At 43.2% G+C, this 10,810-nt stretch overlaps 1 pseudogene; it reads right to left on the reverse strand.

The window, feature by feature from the left end:
• Positions 1-2,059: 2,059 nt before the first annotated feature.
• LOC111143694 lies at positions 2,060-2,549 on the reverse strand (annotated as a pseudogene).
• Between the last annotated feature and the right edge of the window lie 8,261 nt (positions 2,550-10,810).

Raw genomic sequence — 10,810 nt, forward strand, 5'->3', positions numbered from 1 at the left:
TAAGACAGATGGACCCCGGAGGGCTTTAGAGACCAAAGAGACATATTTCGACTCAGGGGGATACATGGTGGAAGTATCCTTGACTGGAAGGAAGCCATGAGCACAACCCTCTTCCCAACATCACAATGGCTGATGGACGGGGAATGCACTGCAACGGGGGGTGGGTGTGGGGAGGAGAGGTTGGGCAGAGAGAATGCAGGGACACCAGTCATGACACAAGCATGCAGACAGGAGGTGCTGGAGCTGGAGCTGGGGCAAGTGGGCAGCTTAGCCAGATACTTAGGACACAAGGTCATTGGGGCTTGGAGAGAGGCGGGGTGTTGGAGGTGATGTGGAGGGAGGTATCAAGGTGGCTCCTTAGGTTTCTTACTCCAGACACTGCATGAGTGAATGGAGGTGATGACAACAGAGCTCCAGCTGTGGAGGGAAGACTGGGAGCCCAAACTTTGAGAAATTACATTTGAAATGCTTTTTGAGATGTGCAATTGTGTGTGATGGGGAAAACCATCCATTTACCATCTCCGTAGTTTTGTCTTTTCCAGAATGACGTATCAATGGAGTCGGAGTACGAGCCTTTTCAAACTTCTTTCATTTAGCAATACATATTTAAAATCCACTCATATGTTTTTGTGGCTTGATGGCCCATGTATTTTTAATCACTGCATAATATCTCATTATCTGGATATATCCCAGTCTGTTTCTCCGCTCGTCTATTGAAGGACATGTTGGTTGCTTAAGTTTGGGGCAATTGTGAACACAGTTGCTATAAATATTTGTATGAATTTGTGTGTGTGTGTGTGTGTGTGTGTGTGTGTGGTTATAGTAGTAAATCGCTAGGAGTGTGCCTATTGGATCAGACAGTAAGACTATGTTTAGCTTTGTGAAAAACTGCCAAGCTGTCTTCTAAAGAAACGGTACCATTTTGTATTCCCACCAGCAATGACAGAGGATTCCCGTTACTCTGTATCCTTGCCAGCAATTGGCATTATTAATTTTTTAAAAAATTTAACTTTTCTAATAGGTATGTAGTATTATCTCCTTGTTTTTTTTTTTTTAAATTTTTTTAAAGATTTTATTTATTTATTTGACAGACAGAGATCACAAGTAGGCAGAGAGGCAGGCAGAGAGAGAGAGAGGAGGAAGCAGGCTCCCCGCTAAGCAGAGAGCCCGATGTGGGGCTCGATCCCAGGACCCTGGGATCATGACCTGAGCCGAAGGCAGAGGCTTTTACCACTGAGCCACCCAGGCGCCCCTCTCCTTGTTGTTTTAATTTGCAATTCCCCAATGACAAATGATGTTGAGCATCTTTTCATACACCCGCTGGACATCTGTATGTCTTCTTTGGTGGCGTATCTGTTCAGATCTTTCACTCATTTTTTTTTTTAACTGGGCTGATTGTTTTTTTATTGTTGAGGTTTCAGAGCTCCTTGTATATTTTGGATATAAATCCTTTACCAGCTATGGGTTTTTCAAATATTTTCTTTCAATGTCTGCCTTATATTTTCATTTTTTTAAAAAACAGTGTCTTCCTCACAGCAAAATTTTTCAGGTTTAGTACACTTCAACTAGTCAGTTGTTTTCCCTGTAAGGCGCTTTTGGAGTTGTATTTATAAACTTGCAGCCAAACCCAAGATTACTTAGCTTTTCTCCTGTGTTTTCTTCTAGAAATTTTATAGTTTTGCATTTTACAGGTAGGTTTATGACCAAGTTTGAGTCAATTTTGTGAAAGATATAAAGTCTGTGCCTGTTTTTTTTTTTTTTTTTTTTTGTGCGTATGGATGTCTAATTGTTCCAACACCATTTGTTGAAAAGACTATCCTTTATCCATTGGTTTCTTTTGCTCCGTTCTAAATATCAACTATATTTATGTGGGTCTATTTCTGGGCTTTCTGTTCTATTTCACTGATCTATGTGTCTAACTTTCACTGTCTTAGTTACTGTAACTTTATTGTTAGTCTTGAAATCAGATAGCACAAGTCTTCTAAATTTGTTCTTTGTGGCAATTAAGTACTGTGACAATTCTTTATTATAAAGGTAAACCCTGATCCTCACCATAGGCTTATCGGTAGGATTTCTGGTAGCACGCACAGGCACCAGGACTGTCAAACTTTTTGGATTCGCAGCACTGCGAAACAGCTACCAACAGGGTCTGGTTGTACTGAATGCAGAGGTCTTTGATCTCCTTCTCCACAGCCTCATCCATCTATTTCTGATAATAGCCACCAGGGCTTTGGAGATGGAGTGGCCAATTTCAATTGTGTAAATCTGAGCCACGTGACCTTGGACTCGGTTGTCCACAGCAAATCGCTCCTTGCCCAGACACAAAGCAGGTTCACGGGGATTGGACTAACATGAATCAAATGATGTCTTAAAGAAATGTACTGGTACTGCAGTGTGCCTGACATGATCATCTCCAGGGGCTGCCCATTCATCTTGATGAGGCCACTACCCTGTTTGCAGTGCGCCACTGCTGTGATTGTCTTCTTGCATTAGAGGACCTGCACGGACTGTTGCACGTCATGACTGCTAAGTAGATTGGAGCTCCTCATGGGGCCAAGCCACAGCCAGGAAAAGCTGCTCTTCTTTTTCACTATTTTGTCGACTGTTCGAGGTTCTTTGCCCTTCCATGTGAATTTCAGAATCAGTTTGCCATATCTGTGGACTACCTTACTGGGCTTTTCATTGGTATTGCACTGAGTCTGTATATCAGGTCAGGAAAAATCGACATCTTAGCAGTGTCCGGTTTTTTAATCCATGAATGTGGACTGGCTCCTTCACTTGGGTTTAAAATTTTTTTTTCATGTTTTAAACTTTTCTGTACACATATTTTGTTAGATTTATACTTAAAGTACTTCATTTTTTTTTTTTTTTGGTGCTGTTTATAGTTTTTTTTTTTTCTTCTTCAAATTCTGATTATTCCTTGATGGTATATGGGAAAGCAATAAACTTTTGTATATTGATCTTGTATCTTATGGTCCTGCTATATTAATTAGTTCTGATAGGGTTTTGCAGAAATTTGGGGGGGGGTTCTGTAGAAAATTATGCCATCTGTGAATAATATATTTTTATTTCTTTTTCTTGTCTCATTGCACTAGCTACAACTTCCAGTATGATGTTGAATAGGATTTTTTTTCCCTTGATTTTGATCTTAGTCTCACCAGTAAGTATAGTTTAGCTGTAGGGTTTTTGATAGATGTTCTTTATTGAATTGAGGAAGTTTCCTCTATTCCAAATTTGTTAAGAGTTTTTCCTTTCCCTTCCTCCCTATCTCTCTCTATTTCTCCCTTTCTTCCTTCCCTCCCTCCCTCCTTTCCCTTTCCTTCCTTCCTCCATTCCTCTCTCTCTTTCTTTCTTTCTTTCTTTCTTTTCCTTCCTTCTTCTGTGAGAATGAATAGGCATTAGGTTTTGTCTTTTGCTTTTTCTGTAACAATTGATATGATCATATGATTCTTCTTCTTGACTCTTTCGATATAGTGGGTTACACTGACTGATTTTCAAATGTTGAACTAACTTAGCAACCTGGAATAAAGCCTACATGATTGTCCTTTATAATTCTTACTATACATTTTTATATTTTCTTGGTAATATTTTCTTGGTAATTTTTGCATCTATATTAAAAGATATTTTGGTCTGTAGTTTTCTTTTGTTATAGTGTCTTTATCTGCTTTAGGTATTAGGATAATATTGGCCTGATAGGATGAGTTAAGACAAGTTCCCTCTGCTTCTATTTTTTGGAAGAGATTGTGATGTAAACATTTGGTAGAATTCACCAGTAAAACCATTTGGGCTTGGTGTTTTCTTTTTTGGGGGGTGAGATTTAAAAATAAATATTGATTAACTTTCTTTAATAGATATATGGCTATTAAAATTATTTGTCTTTCTGTGAATTTGTAGTTTGCATCTTTCAAGGAATCTGTCCATTTCACATAAGTCATCAAATTTGTGTACCCAGAGTCATTCCCTTAGTATCTCTTTAGTGTCAATGGGACCAACAGTGATGATCATTCTGATATTGACAATTTGTATATTCTTACATTTCTTTTCTTGTTTAGCCTGACTAGAGAGGAGGAAAAAACTCTCCTTAAATGATAAAACTGCAAACTGCAAGACCAGGTTTTACTAGTGTTCTGTAGTTTTTTTTTTTTTTTTTTTTTTGTTCTTTGACACACAAAATATTTCAGGAACATAATAATTGTATAATATGATGGATTATCATATTTCAAAATAACAAAAAGTTTTGAATGCTACAATCTCTTCATATTAAGAAGTTTAGAATTTTAAATTTTCAGCAGTTAACTGAGAATCTACTATGTGCCAAGAACTGTGCTGAGCCCTCAGGTATAATGGTAAACAAAGGGGTTATGGTCCCTGTCTTCACGGGGATTGGACTAACATGAATCAAATGATGTCTTAAAGAAATGTAAAGTTGCTACTGTGGTAAGTTATATCAAGAAAGGTATAATAAGGTCTATGATATTAATTCATAGAGGGATCAGGTCTGGCTCAGGAAGGCTTTCCTATGGAAGAGGCAATTGAACTGAGGTCTAAAGATTGAGCAGAACTAGGCAGGGAGGGAAATGTGTTCCTGGAAGGGATGCTAGCACAGGCAGGAGCATTGAGGTGGGAAGAACCTTGCTGCTTTGAAGTCCCAAAAGAAGGCCAGCCTGTTTGGGGTGGAAATAAGGTATGGGAGAGCAGAGGGAGTTGAAGGAAGAGAGGGCAGGGCCTGGCCATGCTAGAGTTCTGCCTCCATGCTAAGACTGGGGCAAATCACTGAGGCTGTTCTCTCTTCTTTCCCTTTTCTCAGAACAAATGAGAGCTGGCAGAGAAAGAAGGGAGAGAACTGTGTTTGTTACTTATCGTTTTCCTCATTTAGCCATTTCTATGGGTTACAGAGTTAGGAGTAAGTTATTTATTTATTTTTTTAAGATTTATTTATTTGCAAGAGAGAGAGAGAGAGAGAGAGAGAGCGAGCATGCATGGGAGGGGCAGAGGGAGAAAGAGACAGAATTCCAAGCAGACTCCCTGCTGAGTGTGGAGCCCGAGATTTGGGGCTCATTCTCACGACCCTGAGATCGTGACCTGAGCTGAAACCAAGAGTCAGATGCTTAACCAACTGAGTTATTTCTTAAGTAAACAGTTTTACCGAGGTATGATTCACAACAAAATTCAACAATTTTAAGAGTACAATTCACTGATTTTTGATAAACTTACAGAGTCGAGCAGTCATCACTACAATCCTGTTTTAGAACATGTTTATTGTCCCAAAGCTCCCTTCTATTTGTTTGCAGTTAAGCCCTGCTTCCACCCTCCCCTCCTCCTGCAACACACTTATACAGTGTCCTCAGCAATCATTGGTCTGATTTCTGTTTCTATCAATTTGCCCTTTGTGGCTGTTTCAAATAAAGAGAGCCCTATGGCATGTAGTCTTCTGCATTTGGCTTCTTAGCATAATAGATTCGAGGTTCATCCAAGGGTAGTGTGTATCAGTGGGTCTTCCTTTTCATGGCTGAGTAGTATTCTGTTGGACGGATAACCATGCTTGTGTATCCATTCACCAGTGGATGGATGTTTGGGTGGTTTTCACATTTTGGCTATTGTGAATAATGCTGCTATAAATGTTTGTGCATGAGTCATTTGGTAGACATATGTTTTTTATTTCTCTTGGGGGGATTCCTGGGAATATGGACAGGCTGAGTCTTATGGTAAGTTTCTATTTAGCTTTTTAAGAAACTGCCAGGCTGTTTTGACAAAGTGGTTGTACCTACATGTATGTGTGTGTGTGTGTGTGTGTGTGTGTGTGTGTATATATATATGAGATTTCCTGTTTCTCTGCATCCTTATGAAATTGTGTTTTAAAAAAAAAATTGTAGACATTCAAGTGGGTGTGTATTGGGATCTCATTGCTGGTTTTTGTTTGCATTTAACCTAATGACTAATGTCATTAGTTGAACATTTGAGCATGTTATTATTACCCAATTAGCCATTCATATATTTTCTTTGCTGAAATGTCTACCCAAGTCATGGACCATTTTTTAATTGGGTTGTTTGTCTTCTTCTTATTAAATTATAAGTGTTGTTGACATATTCTGGGTTTAAGACCTTTACAGCATGCAGTTTACAAATGTTTCCTCCCAGTCTATGGATTGTCTTTACATTTTCTTAATGGTGTCCTTTGAGACAAATGTTTTGAATTTTGATAAGGTAAAGTTGCTGATTCTTAATTTCTTTTTATTTTTATGGATCATGTTTTTAGTGTTTTTTTTTTTTTTTAAATTAAATTTTAGAGCAAGAAAGAGCATGAGCAGGGGGAGGAGAAGAAGGGGCGGGAGAAGGATGGGGAAAGAATCTCAAGTGACTCCACACTGAGTGCAGAGCCTGACACAGGGCTCGATCCCACAGCCCTGAGATCATGACCTAATCTGAAGCCAAGAATTGGACACTTAACCAACTGAGCCACCTAGGTGCCCCCTTCTGGTGGCATTTCCAAGAACCCTGCCTAATATAAGGTCATGAAGATTTATTCCTTTATTTTCTTCTGGAAGTTTTATAGTTTTTGTTTTTATGTTTAAGACTTTGATTCATTTTGAGTTAATTTTTGTGCATGGCATGAAGTGTGTATTTGAGTTCAGATGAATAGCACTGTTTGTTGACAAGATTATTCTTTCCTCATTGAACCGCCTTGGAACCTTTGTTGAAAATCAATTGCCCATAAATTTAAGGGCTTATTTTAGGACTCTCAGTTTCCTTCATTGACCCAGATGCCCGTCTTTGCTCCAATGCCATGCTACCTTGGTTACCATGGCTTCACAGTATGTTTTAAAATTGGATAGGGTAAGTTCTCCAACTTTGTTCTTTTTCAAAATTGGTGTTTTCTTGGTCCTTTAACTTTCCATATGAATCCTGGGGTCAGTTTGTCAAGTCGGTAAAAAACCTTATTGAGGTTTTGATAGGGATTGCCTTTAATCTGTGGATCAATCTGGGGGAGAATTGCCAAGTCAACAACACGGAGTCTCCCAGCCCTTGAACCTGAAATGTCTCACATTTTATTTGGATCTTTAGCAATGTTTTCAGTGTACAAACCTTATTTTTCACTTGTTAAATTTACTCCTAAGTATTACTAAAGATTTTATTGTGAATGGCCATTTGTTTATAGTTTACTGTCACCACCTCTGACTGTTAGCTCCTTCTCTCAGTTTCTTTTTCTGGGAATTGACCTCATCCTGAGATGGTGCAGAACCGGGAAATCAGGAGGGGTTCACGGGAGCATGTTTTGCCCCGAGCTGGGAAGGAAGACCCCCGCCTCGAGTTTTCCGCAGACCTAGACACCAGCTGGTTGCAGCTCAGAGTACAGTTAGCCTTGATACATGTACAGTTAGTGCCAGATAAATGACAGGGCTGTCCTGTTAGATAAGAGAACACAGAATGGTGGGATCCACAGGATGTGACGCTTGGGTGTCCCGGTGGGCAGTGACATCACAGGGGTCCTTGGGAGGCAGCAGACCCTGACTCAGGCCAGAGGCTCAGGGATGAAACTGTGAGCTGAGCTGTGGGCTGGGGATGGGTGTCCCAGGCAGGGAGGGGTTGGTTCTGTATGACAGGGCAGCCACTGAGGCTCAGGCAGCTCTGGGCAGTGGGAGGAGGATGCCTTTCTCACAACGCCATTCACCCACGTGCACCGAGTGCCCACCATGTGGCAGGTGCTGAGCTTCCTGCCAAGCCTGGGGCCAGGCTGGAGATGCTCAGCTTCTCTGGGGCATAGTCACGAGCCTGTAGCCCAGGCAGGGAGGGGGGGCAGTGATTTCAGGGCAGGGAGATGAGGCAGCCTGAGGGAGGACCTGAAAGAGGCTCAGGTGGAGCTCAAAACCTATCAGACCAATGATTGTAAGCAACTGTTGAGTACCTACTGTATACTCTGCTGTGCTTTATCTCATTTCACTCCACAAGGAAGGAACTGTTACCACCTTTATTTTATGGACGAGGAAACAGACTCCAAGAGCTGAGGGAGCTCTCTGAAGTCTCCCAGTTCAGAGGAGGCAGCACTAGCATTCGTGGCCAGGCTGGCTCCAAAGTTAGAGCCACGATCTTGTGCTTCTTTGTTGAATGGGGCCCCTGGACGAGGGTGACAAGGACCCTGAGGGGCAGTGAGGGACAGGGACACACCGGAAGGAGGGACTTCAGGGACAGCCTACCCTTTCCCATAGCAGGAATCCTGCCTCCTTCCAGGGCAGCTAGATGCCTCCTCACCTGGTGGCCAGGCCAGGGAGACTGTGTCCAGGGGTCACATTGGAGTCACCACAGCAACAATGAGGCCTCATCAGCCATGGATTATGAAGGGCTTGATAATGCTCCAGTGCCGGGTTGGGGGCACCGATGCTCTCCTAGCTGCTGCATGAATGAATAAATGAATGAATGAATGGGAACTTTATTTCTTTTACACGTTGATGAGACATCTTATCCTCATTTTTATCACTGAGAAAGCTGATGCTCAGAGAGGTGAAGCTACTTGCTCAGAGTCCCATAATGGATCAAAAGCAGAGCTTGGACTTAAACTCACAGGCAGAAAGCAGTGCTCTGGGTGTCAGTGGTGGGGACAGGGAGAAGGACCCAGCATTGGGCTTCCTGGTCTCATCTCTCGCCTCTGGCTCCACCCCTAAAACACACACCCCATCCTTCAGCCATTCCAAGCCCGGTGCTCTTCCTTGAACAGCCCAAATGCTTCCGAGCCTCTGGGTCTTTGCATATGCTGTTCCCCCTGCCTGGAGTGCCCTTCCCACCATGACCCCCAGACAAACGCCTCCTCCCCAATCTCAGGTCAATATCACCTCTCCCGCGAGGCTCACCTGCCCTCCCCAGGCAATGCAGACAAGCCCTGCACGCCCCCCCCCAACCTGGCTCCTGCCTCTGGCTGTCCCAGACTTGCCTGTGCCTGCTTGTCCCTCATGTCCCTCGCCTGCCAGGCTCAGAGCTCCCTGGGGGCCTGGGCTGCAGCTTCCTGAGTGTTAAAGAAATGCTCCTGGTGCCTGAACAAATGAGTGTTGGAATGCAGGGGCGGGGATGCAGGGGAAGCTGAGGGGCCCGTTCAGTGTCTCCCTGTCCTCTTGAAGTGTCAACACCATGGCCACCAGCTGCTGTGACACAAAAGGTGTTTCTGGGACTGGAAATGGCAGGAAAAGTTCTCTTGGTCCATCCTCTTGCCTCTAGGCAGGAAGACAATGTCTTTCTTATTTTATAGATGAATCAGAGAGGTCATCCTCCCTGTTCATGGTCACACAGTCAACACCTGCCAAGAATGCTGATTTCCGATAACAATAACCATCACCGGCCACAGTAACAGGAGGAGCCTGGCAGTGACCCGCATTGTGTGCCCAGCATGTGCTCATCGGTCCCACCTGGTTCCACTTAGTTCAAGTCTCACTGCAGAAAGAGGAGGTGTGGGCTCCTACCTTCATTTTATTTCCATATCGTTGTGTTTCATTTTCTCCTTTCAAAAGCAGTATATACTCATTTTTTTTTTCAAGATTTTTTATTTCTATCCATGGAAAAATAAAGGATGCTTGTTTGAGGCCTTGAAAGTTTGAGGCCTTGGCAATTAAGTATATACTCATTTTTAAAAATTTTTAAAAAATTTTTTATTTCTTTTCAGCGTAACAGTATTCATTGAGTATATACTCATTTTAAAATGTCATACAATAGAGACAATGAGAGCCTCCATTACCCATGCTGATTCCCATTTCACAGATGAGGAGACCAAGGTTCGTGGTCCTTCTACACAACACAGTCTTTTCCGCTATGAGCATGCTGCTGGGCTCTCTGTTCGCCTGACATGACCCCAGCAGCTCGGTGACTCCAGGGAGAAAGCAAGACCCTGGGGAAGTTTCGGGCAGCTGGAAACAATGGGCTCACTTGGGGATATCTTTCTTCAGGCTGCCACCAGCCAACCTATATTCAGTTGGGCCACACGCGGTGGTCCCCTCCTCCCCACTCAGGGACAGCAGAGAAGAGCAATAATCTTGACAAAATCTAAATAGCATTGTCTTGAGTTAACTGGAGGGGAGACTTTATGCAGGGGCTCCTGAGGAGTCCATAAATCTGTGGCTGATGAATTACCTGGGCAGGTGCCTCTGCCACCGGCATCCTCGCCGAGGACCTGAGTGGGATAATTACTTCCCTGGCGCTGGTTATCTGGAGTGAGCTGGTCCATTTTTCTCTTTTATTGCCATTACACTTCAGGAAAGTGTCTGCTGAAGTCCCCCAGGCCACCCCCCCCTTTTCTAAATGTTGGATTTATTTGATGACTCCACCAGGCTGGGGCTGAGGACAGAGCGGGCCCTGCAGTGCCTGTCCGTCCCAGGGTCCTCCCCATGGCTGTGACAGGTGGTGATGGGACAGCCCGCTATTCATAATCATCATCCCATCAGGGATGCCATAAATTTTCCTCCCCCTACCCTTGCTCTGTGGATGGCTGGGTCTAACTCAAGGTAGCAAGAATGGACGGAGGTGAAGGCTTTTCCAGCCTGGGGAAATGTAGTCGGGGCAACCAGGCACAAAGCTGAAATTTGAGGTTTAGTTATTAAAGGAAGATGGGGAGAATCTATTGGTGGGGCCCTGGCAGAGTAACCACGTTAAGGAATATAGAGAGGGGAGTGTTTCTGGGAATTGGGGGGGCTGGCAGTGGTGGGAGTCGGGGAGGAGAAGGGCTATTCTGTTCTCTCCACCTTCCCTCCTTCCCCTCCATCTTTCTCAACCTTGACATTGATATGTGGTTCTCTTATTGCCTTAATTTGGATCTCCCAAAGTGCTCCCTGGA

This window comes from Enhydra lutris, unplaced genomic scaffold (assembly GCF_002288905.1).
Source record: "Enhydra lutris kenyoni isolate GAN:26980312 unplaced genomic scaffold, ASM228890v2 scaffoldscaffold9, whole genome shotgun sequence".
In the NCBI taxonomy this organism is placed as follows: domain Eukaryota; kingdom Metazoa; phylum Chordata; class Mammalia; order Carnivora; family Mustelidae; genus Enhydra; species Enhydra lutris.